This window comes from Sarcophilus harrisii, chromosome 3, assembly GCF_902635505.1.
Source record: "Sarcophilus harrisii chromosome 3, mSarHar1.11, whole genome shotgun sequence".
NCBI classification, from domain to species: domain Eukaryota; kingdom Metazoa; phylum Chordata; class Mammalia; order Dasyuromorphia; family Dasyuridae; genus Sarcophilus; species Sarcophilus harrisii.
Window position 1 is genome coordinate 610276083 of NC_045428.1, and position 9898 is coordinate 610285980.

The window sequence follows — 9898 nt, forward strand, 5'->3', positions numbered from 1 at the left end:
AATCTGGCATGTACCTCAAGATTGGGAAGAGGGTTCAAAGGATTCAGAGAAAGAACAGGTAGGATCCTATGAACTAAAAAGCTTATGGGGTTGTAGAGGGCTGGAACTTTGAAAAGGTGTATTTGAATCTAAGAGGGCAGAGCACTTAAGGCTAATTACCTCCTCAGTGTGAGATAATGGATCTGTATGATATGCTGATGTGATGGCTCTCCTCATGCTGAATGTGCTGTGATGAGGTAATCAGAGGCAAGGATTGGAGGGCTGAGGGAGAGGGTCAGACTCTCCGGGCTGCAGTATGCTGAGGAGAGAAAACTCCAGGCTCCAGACTCCAGAGTCGAGGATTCATCTTCAATGAGCCGCGTGGCAGCTTGCCTGCTTCCTTACTTCTTCTCAAGACCAAGGACTTTGACTGATCATGACTCTGATCCTGAAGCCCTCCAGAGACCTACCTCAGACATTATACGGGGGAATCAGAGGTGATGAGAATCTCTTGAGTTCCCTATCAAAATTTAATTAAATTCTAATTAAATTCAAAAAGTATTTTAGTGCCTACTATGTCTCAGGAATTATATGCTTAAAACTAACATAGTTCCTGACCTCAAGGAGCTTACACTCTACCAGAGAGAAATAATATGCACACAGATGAATAAATGACAAGTATATACAAAATCAGGATGATGTAATAGTACTGATAACAGGGAGAAATCAGAAAAACCTCTTGTAGGAGATGACCCTTGAGGTTAACTGAAGGAAGTTTGGGATTCCAAAAGGGGAGGATGGAGAACTTCCCAAGCATGGGGATGGTCTGTGCCATGGAAGAATGAATGTCCCGTATAGGGAGTAGCAAGCAGCTTAGTCTTGTTGGAAGGTAGAAGGCCTGATGGGTTTGTAATGCTGGGTTGGGGCTGGAGTTCAAAGAGCTTGAAATACCAATCAGGGGTTTCTGTTTTATGCTGGAGGCGGACAGGAAGCCAATGAAACTTCAAACAAGAGAGTGATGTGGTCAGCCTGTGCTTCAGAACAAGCAAACTGGCGTCTCTGTTGCTCATTGGACCTTCCAGTATCCAACATTCCAATTCCAAATTCAACAAGGTATCTCAGTCTTTTCACCTGACCCTTTTCTGAATTTTCCCATTTCCATCGAGGATCCCACCGTCCATGTGAGCTCATCAGCTCGGGCTCCTCATCCCTCTCCTTCATCCCATGCATCTACTCAGCCATCGTTCTGTTGAATCTACATCCCAGCATCCCTTACACTCACCCCCTTCCTCTCACTCAGCTGAAGCCACTGCCTTCAAAAAGCCAACAAGCTCTTGATTTCCGACTCTCTGTGGATCCTTCTTGGTCCTTGTCCTCCTTGATCTATTTGCACTGGCCACTGGTGGCCACTGGTGGCCACTCCCTCTCCCTACATTTTTCTGATTTTGCTCTTCTGCTTTTCCTCCTGTCCGCTTGATCACTCCTCATTAACAACATACTCCAAAACTGCAGGTGTTCCCCCAGGCTCTGCCCTGAGCCCTCTTTTGTTCTTTCCCTGTGCTTTTTCTTGATGACCTCATCATCTCCCAGGGACTTCAATGATGATAGCTATGAGGATGGATCCCAGATCACTATTTTCATTCTCAGGATTCGGACCCTCCTCTCCTCTCTCACCCAGATTATTACAACAGCCTCCAGTTTGCCTCCTGTTGCTCACCATTGCATACCTCGATCAAAGAAATTTTCCTTAAGTGCCAATCTGACCACATTGCTCCCCTATGCAATAAACTTCAGTGGCTCCCTATGGATTGTAGGATAATAGGGATTCTCCTCTGCTTAGCTTTTAAAGCCCTTTTTAACCAGCTCCCTCTCTATTTTCCTGGTCTCATTCCTCCCCATTCCACACTCTGCTCTCCAATAAAACCCACTTTTTCTCCATTCCTCACTTGCCAGTCGTTCCTATCCCTCAAGCCTTTGCACTGGTCACGCTCCATGCCGGGAATGTACCTGTTGGAATCTTTACAAAGTGTTAAGCCATTGGAGTTGATTTGATCTTAGAAAGAGATATTTTGGGCCAGAACTTGAAACAAGGTACTAAGTGGAACTGATAGAAACAATGCTTGTGTTCACACCTTTAGAGACCTCATAAGTATCTAAGTACTCAATGGAGTTCACACCTTTGGGAGAATTCATGGCTGGCTTAGTCTGAATTCACACCTCCCTTGAAGTTCTTAGGACCAGAGAGCACTCTGGGAGATAACCCAGAATCCCTCTCCCTCCAGAAGGTGGAGTTAACCTTTGGGAGATCACATAAATAGAGGGAGCTCTTGGAGCTTGGGAACTGACTGGAGGTACTCACTTGAGGTACTTACTTGAGTTAGTTACTTAAGGAGTTACTAGAAACTCTGGGAGCTCGAGAGAGAGTTTTACTTGGAGTCGGAGAGAGCTCTTGGAACCCACAAGCCCTATCTTGGAGGCAAGAGATTTTTTATTTTTTTTCTTTTAAAATGAAAAATTTCAGATTTATTCAAGAGAATTTAGAACCTTTAAACCAGAATTTAGGACCTTTGAATCAGGCAACCTAGAACCATGTGAGATCATTGTTTCCTTGAACAATTGAGGCGAGGATCATCTATCAGTAAATTAACATTAAGGTTTTACCATCATCCAAGCACTGTAGTAAACACTAAAGATATATTCTTCCTGCCCTAGTGGGCAGAATCCAATGGGGGTTGGGGGGGGGGGGAGATACAACATACAAAATACTGTGTACAAACAAGATATAAACAGCATAAATATATGGGAAGGCTTTCTGTAGGAAGTAATGGGATGGTTCCAGATGAGAGCAGACTGAGGTAGTTTGGGCTCAGAAGATGCCTTGGGTACAGGTGGGCCTTCCACAGGGCTGTTTGCCAGAGCACCTGTCCCCCTTCTCCATTTCTCCTGCAGGTCAGCCCCGTAGGCTCCCAGTTTGGCATCCTTGCCTGCCTCTTTGTGGAGCTGTTCCAGAGCTGGCAGATCCTGGTTCGACCCTGACGAGCCTTCTTCAAGCTTCTGGCCGTGGTGCTGTTCCTCTTCACCTTTGGTTTCCTGCCCTGGATTGACAGCTTTGCCCACATCTCAGGCTTCATCAGTGGCTTCTTCCTTTCCTTTGCCTTCTTGCCTTACATCAGCTTTGGCAAGTTTGACTTGTATCGCAAAAGATGCCAGATCATTGTCTTCCAGATCATCTTCCTGGGGCTCCTCTCTGGCCTGGTCATCCTCTTCTATTTCTAACCAATCCGCTGTGAGTGGTGCGAGTTCCTCACATGTATCCCCTTCACAGACAAGTTTTGTGAGAAATACGAATTGGATGCTCAGCTTCACTGATCCAGGGCCAAAGGAGGTGGAACTTGGAAGGGAGGCAGTGGTGCCGGACCGGAGCTGGGAGCTGTGTCTCCTCCTCCCCCAGGCGGGGATGGACCCGGATCCCATCCCACTGGCCAATGTTGCCCACCTCCAGGCTTCTGCACTTGGCAGTCTAGCCTGGCCCTGCCTCATCTCACCATGACTCACATGTTTCCTGAATGAGAAGATGATCTATTCCTGGTAGCCTCCCGCATCCTTATTTCTTCAGAAGGCTGCTCCTGTTTACAGGTCCTTCTTCAGCATTACTTCATTTTTCTCAGCTTCTTGATAAAGGAGACCTCATCTCGGTTTCGGATGCCATACTCTCGAAGTTTCTTCGCATCTTCAGTTAGCTTCTCTCCAGCAAAAGTGAGATGATATGTTCTCCATATATATGGCCAGCTGATATGCTGAATGCCTCCTTCTCGTTCCTGTTTGAGCTGTACATATCTCTGGATAGCTTTCTTCAGATCCAAGGTGGTGGCATCTTGCACCACGACAACAGGCATCACTTCTCCATCCACTTTGCATACTCTGACAGTCATCGCTTGGCCATATTCCAGAGCTATCTGAGAATTTATCTCCTCCAAAGTGACCTGGATAGGCAGGTCACAGAGTAGCGGATCCTGAACGAGCATGGCTAGCCCCTCCTGAAACACATCCACCACTTCGGCGTGAGGCAGTGCCTCCTCTTCGTCGTCCTCATCTTCCCCGCCACCCCCGCCGCTCGCAGCCTCCGCTTCTTCCTTAGCGACCGACGGCTTCTCCTCATCCCAGTCCTCCATCTCCAAGTCTTCCACGGCAAACTTCCGACGACGAGCGCCACCCAAGAAGCAGCAGGGAAACTGTGGGGAAACCGTGCCTCGAAGTTAGGGCTTGTGGGTTCCAAGAGCTCTCTCCGCCCCCAAGTAAAACTCTCTCGGGCTCCCAGAGTTTCTAGTAACTCCTTAAGTAAGTACCTCCAGTCAGTTCTCAAGCTCCAAGAGCTCCCTCTATTTATGTGATCTCCCAAAGGTTAACTCCGCCTTCTGGAGGGAGAGGGATTCTGGGTTATCTCCCAGAGTGCTCTCTGGTGCTAAGGGAGGTGTGAATTCAGCTCTCATACTAGCCTGAACTCTCTCAAAGGTGTGAACTCCATTGAGTACTTAGCTACTTATGAGGTCTCTAGAGGTGTGAACACAAGCATTGTTCTATCAGTTCCACTTAGTACCTTGTTTCAAGTTCTGGCCCCAAATATCTCTTTCTAAGATCAAATCAACTCCAGTGGCTTAACACTTTGTAAAGATTCCAACCGGCCCCCACTCCTTGCCTCCTCCCCCAGATTCTCCCTCTAGTAAGAACCATTTCTGCCCGGAACCTTTCCTGGCCACCCTCCCATCTTCCTGCCTGTCCAGATGACTGGGGGCTTAATCACTTGGTCTGATCCTCCCTCTCTTAGTCTCTGCTCAAGGCTCACATGCCACTTCCTGCGGTGGGACTTCCCTGCCCCCCCTTCCCCCCCCCCCCCGCTGATCCCCGCCCCCTTCTCCCTGCATTGATTTTGTTTGCCCGGGGCACACGGATGCAGCACGGGGAGCCCCGGAAGCGGCGGCTGCTCGGCTTTCTCCTCGGTATAACGATGGGCACCTGATGGGGCTGGGTGGCTGGCTGCGGACCGGAGGCGGAGGAGACAGGGTGACCGGACAGGAGGCGCTTGGGCCGGCGGAAGCAGGGCCGCCGAGGCCCGCTGGGTCGGGATGGCGCTCCGGGAGCCCCGGGGAGGCCCAGCAGCCCCAAAGGCCTTGTTGGGACACAGGGCGGGGCCACGTCTGAAGGGCCGATGATGCTACAGGACAGACAAGCTGCCGAGGCCCGCCCGGAGGTGGGAACGGCCGAGGGAGCGGAAACCGGGGGAGGGCCTGGAATCGCCCTGGCATCCGGGGACGCGGGACAGAATGAGATAACCCTGCGCCGCGCCCATGAGGGGGCGGGGCAGACTGGGACCTCCCTGCGGCGTCTCAGGAGAGACCCAGGGGGCTGAGGAGCCGCCTGGGGCCGTCCGGGGGCATCAGCTCCCACCTCTGCCCGCCCCCGGGGCTTGTCTGTTCTCTCTGTCTCTCTCCGCGCCCGCGGCGCTGATCCTCAGGGAGTCTCCCCGCCCGGCCCAGGAGGCCTCCGTGAAGGCTGCTCCCGTCCCCCTCCTTGGCGGCTCCTCAGGATGCTTCCTCAGAGCCCCCAATCCCTTCCTCCTCCCCGGAGGCCAACGGGCCTAGGCTTGTCCCCCGGGCCTCGGGCCTTCGGGCCCGCCCCCATTTCAGCGCCGTTGCTGGCTCCTCACTGTGCTACCCCCCCCCCCCCCCCCCCCCCGGGGCTGTAACCGGGCGTGGGCGGGATGTCCCGCCTCGGGAGCGGCCACAAGGCCGGGGCCAATCACTGAACAGGCCTTGGGGAGCGGCCGCACCCGGGGTCATGATCACTGCGCTGTAAGGAGTAACCCGCAGGATGCTTTCGGAAGGAGCCGGGAGACTTCCCGGGGCTGGGGCCGGCGAAGCAGCGCGAGACCTTCTGAGCGCCGCAGCCCCGCACCGGGCGAGGCGGTCCGAGGGTCCCAGGGGACCGCGGTGACCCCCTTCACTGTCTGGCTCTGGTCCGTTTCCTGGGAGGGACGCGTTCGGTTCTGCACGTGTAGAGCCCTATGGGGGGAGGGGGGGGAGGGGGTATGTATTTCAAAATAAAATACTTTTTAGAAAAGACATTCACAAACCCTCCCCTTCCCTCCCCCAGCTCTGAGTCTGTGTGACAGCAGCAGGGACCGTGGTCACGGACGCCCCAGAATCGGCCCAGGAACAGCTAAGGCCCCTAAAGGGGGGGAGAGGGGGAAGAGGAGAATGACGTCACACTCAGTCAAACTAGTCCCGAGGCATCCTGGGAACTGTAGTGCGGCGCCGATTTGTTTTTATGGGGTTAGCAACCTGGCACCTTCTTGGGCTACTTTCAGCCAACGCCTTGTGGGAGCTGTGGTGAGAGACGTAGTCCCGAGTGCGCAAGCGTTAGTCCTGCTATGAGAGGATGAGGATGGTGAGCGTCTCCTGGGATCTGTAGTTCTCGCGCTTCCGGGGCCCAGCGCATTCTGGGAACTGTAGTGTGAAACGTACCATGGGCGCGCAAACGCAAATCCCCGCGGAGGCGAGGTGGGCCGAGGCGGGAGGGAGGAGGGGTGTCGCTTGGGCCCTCGTTGCCCGCAGCCCAGCCCCTTCCGAGAATTGTAGTGCGAAGCGTGGTCTCGAGTGCGCTCATCTCCTTGTGAGAGAGAGAGTGGGGATCATGAGGCTATTACTCAGACCCTGGTGGTGGTTCGTAGGCCGGCGCCTTCTGGGAGTTGTAGTTGTCAGGCTACTTTGGCTCAGCGCATTCTGGGTACTGTAGTACGAGGTGTATTACCGAGTACGCAGGCGCAGGTCCCCGCGTTTAGTGAGTGGGCGAGTGGGTCGGGGAGGAAGGAGTGTCGATCAGGCCCTCTTTGCCCGCAGCCCGGTGCCTTCTGGGACCTGTAGTCCACGCAGGCGCTGCCCCGATGGGGGAAGGGAGTCTCAGTTCCGGGCCCCGGCTCGTAGCTTCTGAGCCCATAACGACCTCCGGCCATTGCACAGATGGGAACACTGAAGCCGCGGGCGCCCTGGGTTTGCGGCGCCCTCTTGTGATCTCTCCTGGTGTGGCACAGACTCCCCTGGAGCGTCTGCGCTATATGAGCCGGTTTGGCCACATCCGGCATTTATTAAGCGCCTGCTGTGTGCAGCCGGCCCCGCGGCTCCCAGAGAGGAGGCGGGGGTGGGGCGGACCTCCGAGCGCGGCCGGCAGGCGGGCTTGGGGGGCACTCGGACCCCGGGCTCTGGCGGCTTCAGGAGGGAGCGCAGTGAGCCCCCCGGGCAGCCTCAGCCTCGGCCGGCCGCGAGCCCCTGCGGAAAGCCCCCTCCAGCCTGTGCCCCGGGAAGGTTCCGGGCCGGGCTTCTCCCTCCCCCGGGACCCGCGAGCCCCCGAGGCCCCTCTCCAGTGGCATCAGTGGGATCCTGGCGCCCAGAGGCGCTCTGGTGGGCGTCGGGCTCCCGAGGCGCGTCTCAGGAGAACCCAGAGCCTCGGACCCATCTCCGGGTCAAGGGGCAAAGCTTCTTACAATCGCGACGCCGATTGTAGCCGGCTGAGCTCCAGAAGGGTCTGGCCAAGACTAACGTAGGGCTCAGAGGCGGGCCGGCCCCCCCTCCGGGGATTCTGGGGCTCAGAGGCGGGCCGGCCCCCCCCCCCCCCCCCCAATTCTCTGAAACCGCTATCACTGAGCCACAGATTGCCAGCTGTTTGTGGCATTCCCAGGGCCCGATAGCCTTAAGGTGATGGCTAGAAGCCACACTCATCCCTCTGGGGGGCTTGTCTCCAATTGTCCTTGAACCCCCACAGACCACCTCAGCCCATAAACACTTAATGTTTTGAAAAGGCATTAAAAAGGCATATGGGCCTAGCGGCCACAGGTGGTGCGGTGGGAGAGCAGGACTTGGCCTCAGCCCCTGGGCGAGGCTCTTTGCCCTGGTTACCTCAGGTTCCTCATCTGTAAAAAGTGAGCTGGAGAAGGAAATGGCTTCACACTCCGGTGTCTCTGCCAAGAAAACCCCAAATCCGGCCAAGAAGAGTGGGGCACGCCCGAGTCACTAAATAAAAGTTTGGACACCATCTCCCCCTTCGCTGCAACTCTTCACAGAGACAAACGAAAAGACGGCTTTCACATTCCCTCTCCAGTCAATCCAGACCCAAACGTGGGCCAGTCGGGGCTGGGCTTGGGATCTATCGTTGGGTAATCAATGGCAATCAGAGTGATTTGGGTTTGATGCTTGGTCCTTAAGAGACAAATCTAGCCTGTAAACCCCAAGATACTTGGGAGGGTTCAACCATTAGAGAGCCTCCACAGGTGAGGGTACAATCCCCATGTGAACAAAGGGAAGGGGACAGAAGGGAGGAAGAAAGGAAAGCGGGGAGGGAGGGAGGAAGGGACAAAGGATGGATGGAGGCAGAGGAAAGGAAAGAAGAAAGGAGGGAAAGAGGAAAGAGGAAGGGAGGGTGAGAAATGGAGGGGCATTTGTTTTGAACTGGAGAAATGAGACTTGAATTGGAAAGTTGAAACCCACAGGGACGTGGGGTGGGGGTATCTCTCCCAAAAGAATGGAAGCTCCTTGGGGGGACTGGCATGTGTGATAGGGATGGGGGGGGCTGAGATTTGACAAGGATCTTTTGTTCTTTGCCCTCAGCTTTCACTGCTGAAGCCCCCTCAGTGTATGCACATTCTTGCACCACACTTGCCCTTGTGACTCAAGATAAAGGAAGATCGAGGCTACAAGTCCCCATCCCAAAATCCTGTTTCCTCTGACCTTGTTTTGTCCTTGGACCTCTTCCCACTCGAGCAAACAGTTTTGTTTCCGGCCCTTTTGCCTCTCCTAAAAAATAAAAGAACTTTCCACGTTTGGGGTCTGTAGTAACTTGCTGAGAACTGTCCCCTCTTGTACTCCTCTGCTGACCCTGATTTGCTCGACCCTGGGGTGTCCTTTCTCTTTAATTTCCTCTTCGTTGGTGGAAAGTTCTCCCTTTTCATTTTTAAGTCTACTAATTTGATTTTCCTCTCTCCTTTTTCTAATCAGATTTACCAAAGGTTTATCAATTTTATTGGTTTTTTCATAAAACCAACTCTTAGTTTTATTAGTTCAATAGTTTTTTTTTACTCTCAATATTATTAATTTTAGAATTTCAAGTTTAGTAATTGATTGGGGGGTTTTAATTTGGTCTTTTTCTAGCTTTTTAAGTTGCAAGCCCAATTCATTGATCTTCTCTTTCTCTATTTTATTCAAGTAAGCTTCTAGGGATATAAAATTTCCCCTTATTACCACTTTGGCTGCATCCCACAAATTTTGGTATGATGTCTCCGTTGTCATTATCTTGAGTGAAATTATTAATTGTATCTATAATTTGCTGTTTCATCCAACCATTCTTTAAGATGAGATTATTTAGTTTCCAATTACTTTTTGGTCTATTTACACCTAACTTTTTGTTGAATGTAGTTTTTATTGCATTGTGATCTGAAAAGAAAGCATTTACTATTTCTGCTTTCCTGCATTTAATTTTGAGGTCCTTATGTCCTAATACATGGTCAGTTTTTATGTAGGTTCCATGAACTGCTGAGAAGAAAGTATACTCCTTTCTGTCACCATTCAGTTTTCTCCAGAGATCTATCATACCTAAATTTTCTAATATTCTATTTACCTCTTTAATTTCTTTCTTATTTGTTTTGTGATTTGATTTATCTAAATCTGAGAGTGCGAGATTGAGGTCTCCCGCTATTATAGTTTTGCTGTCTATTTCTTCTCCCAACTCTCTTAACTTCTCCTTTAGGAAGCTAGATGCTATACCACTTGGTGCATACATGTTTAATACTGATATTGCTTCATTGTCTATAGTACCCTTTAGCAAGATATAGTTTCCTTCCTTATCTCTTTTAATTAGATCAGTTTTTGCTTTT

The 9898-nt window shown here is 52.0% G+C and overlaps 1 pseudogene; it reads right to left on the reverse strand.

Annotated features, from left to right (window-relative positions):
* Positions 1 to 2470: 2470 nt before the first annotated feature.
* Positions 2471 to 4232, reverse strand: LOC116423074 (annotated as a pseudogene).
* Between the last annotated feature and the right edge of the window lie 5666 nt (positions 4233 to 9898).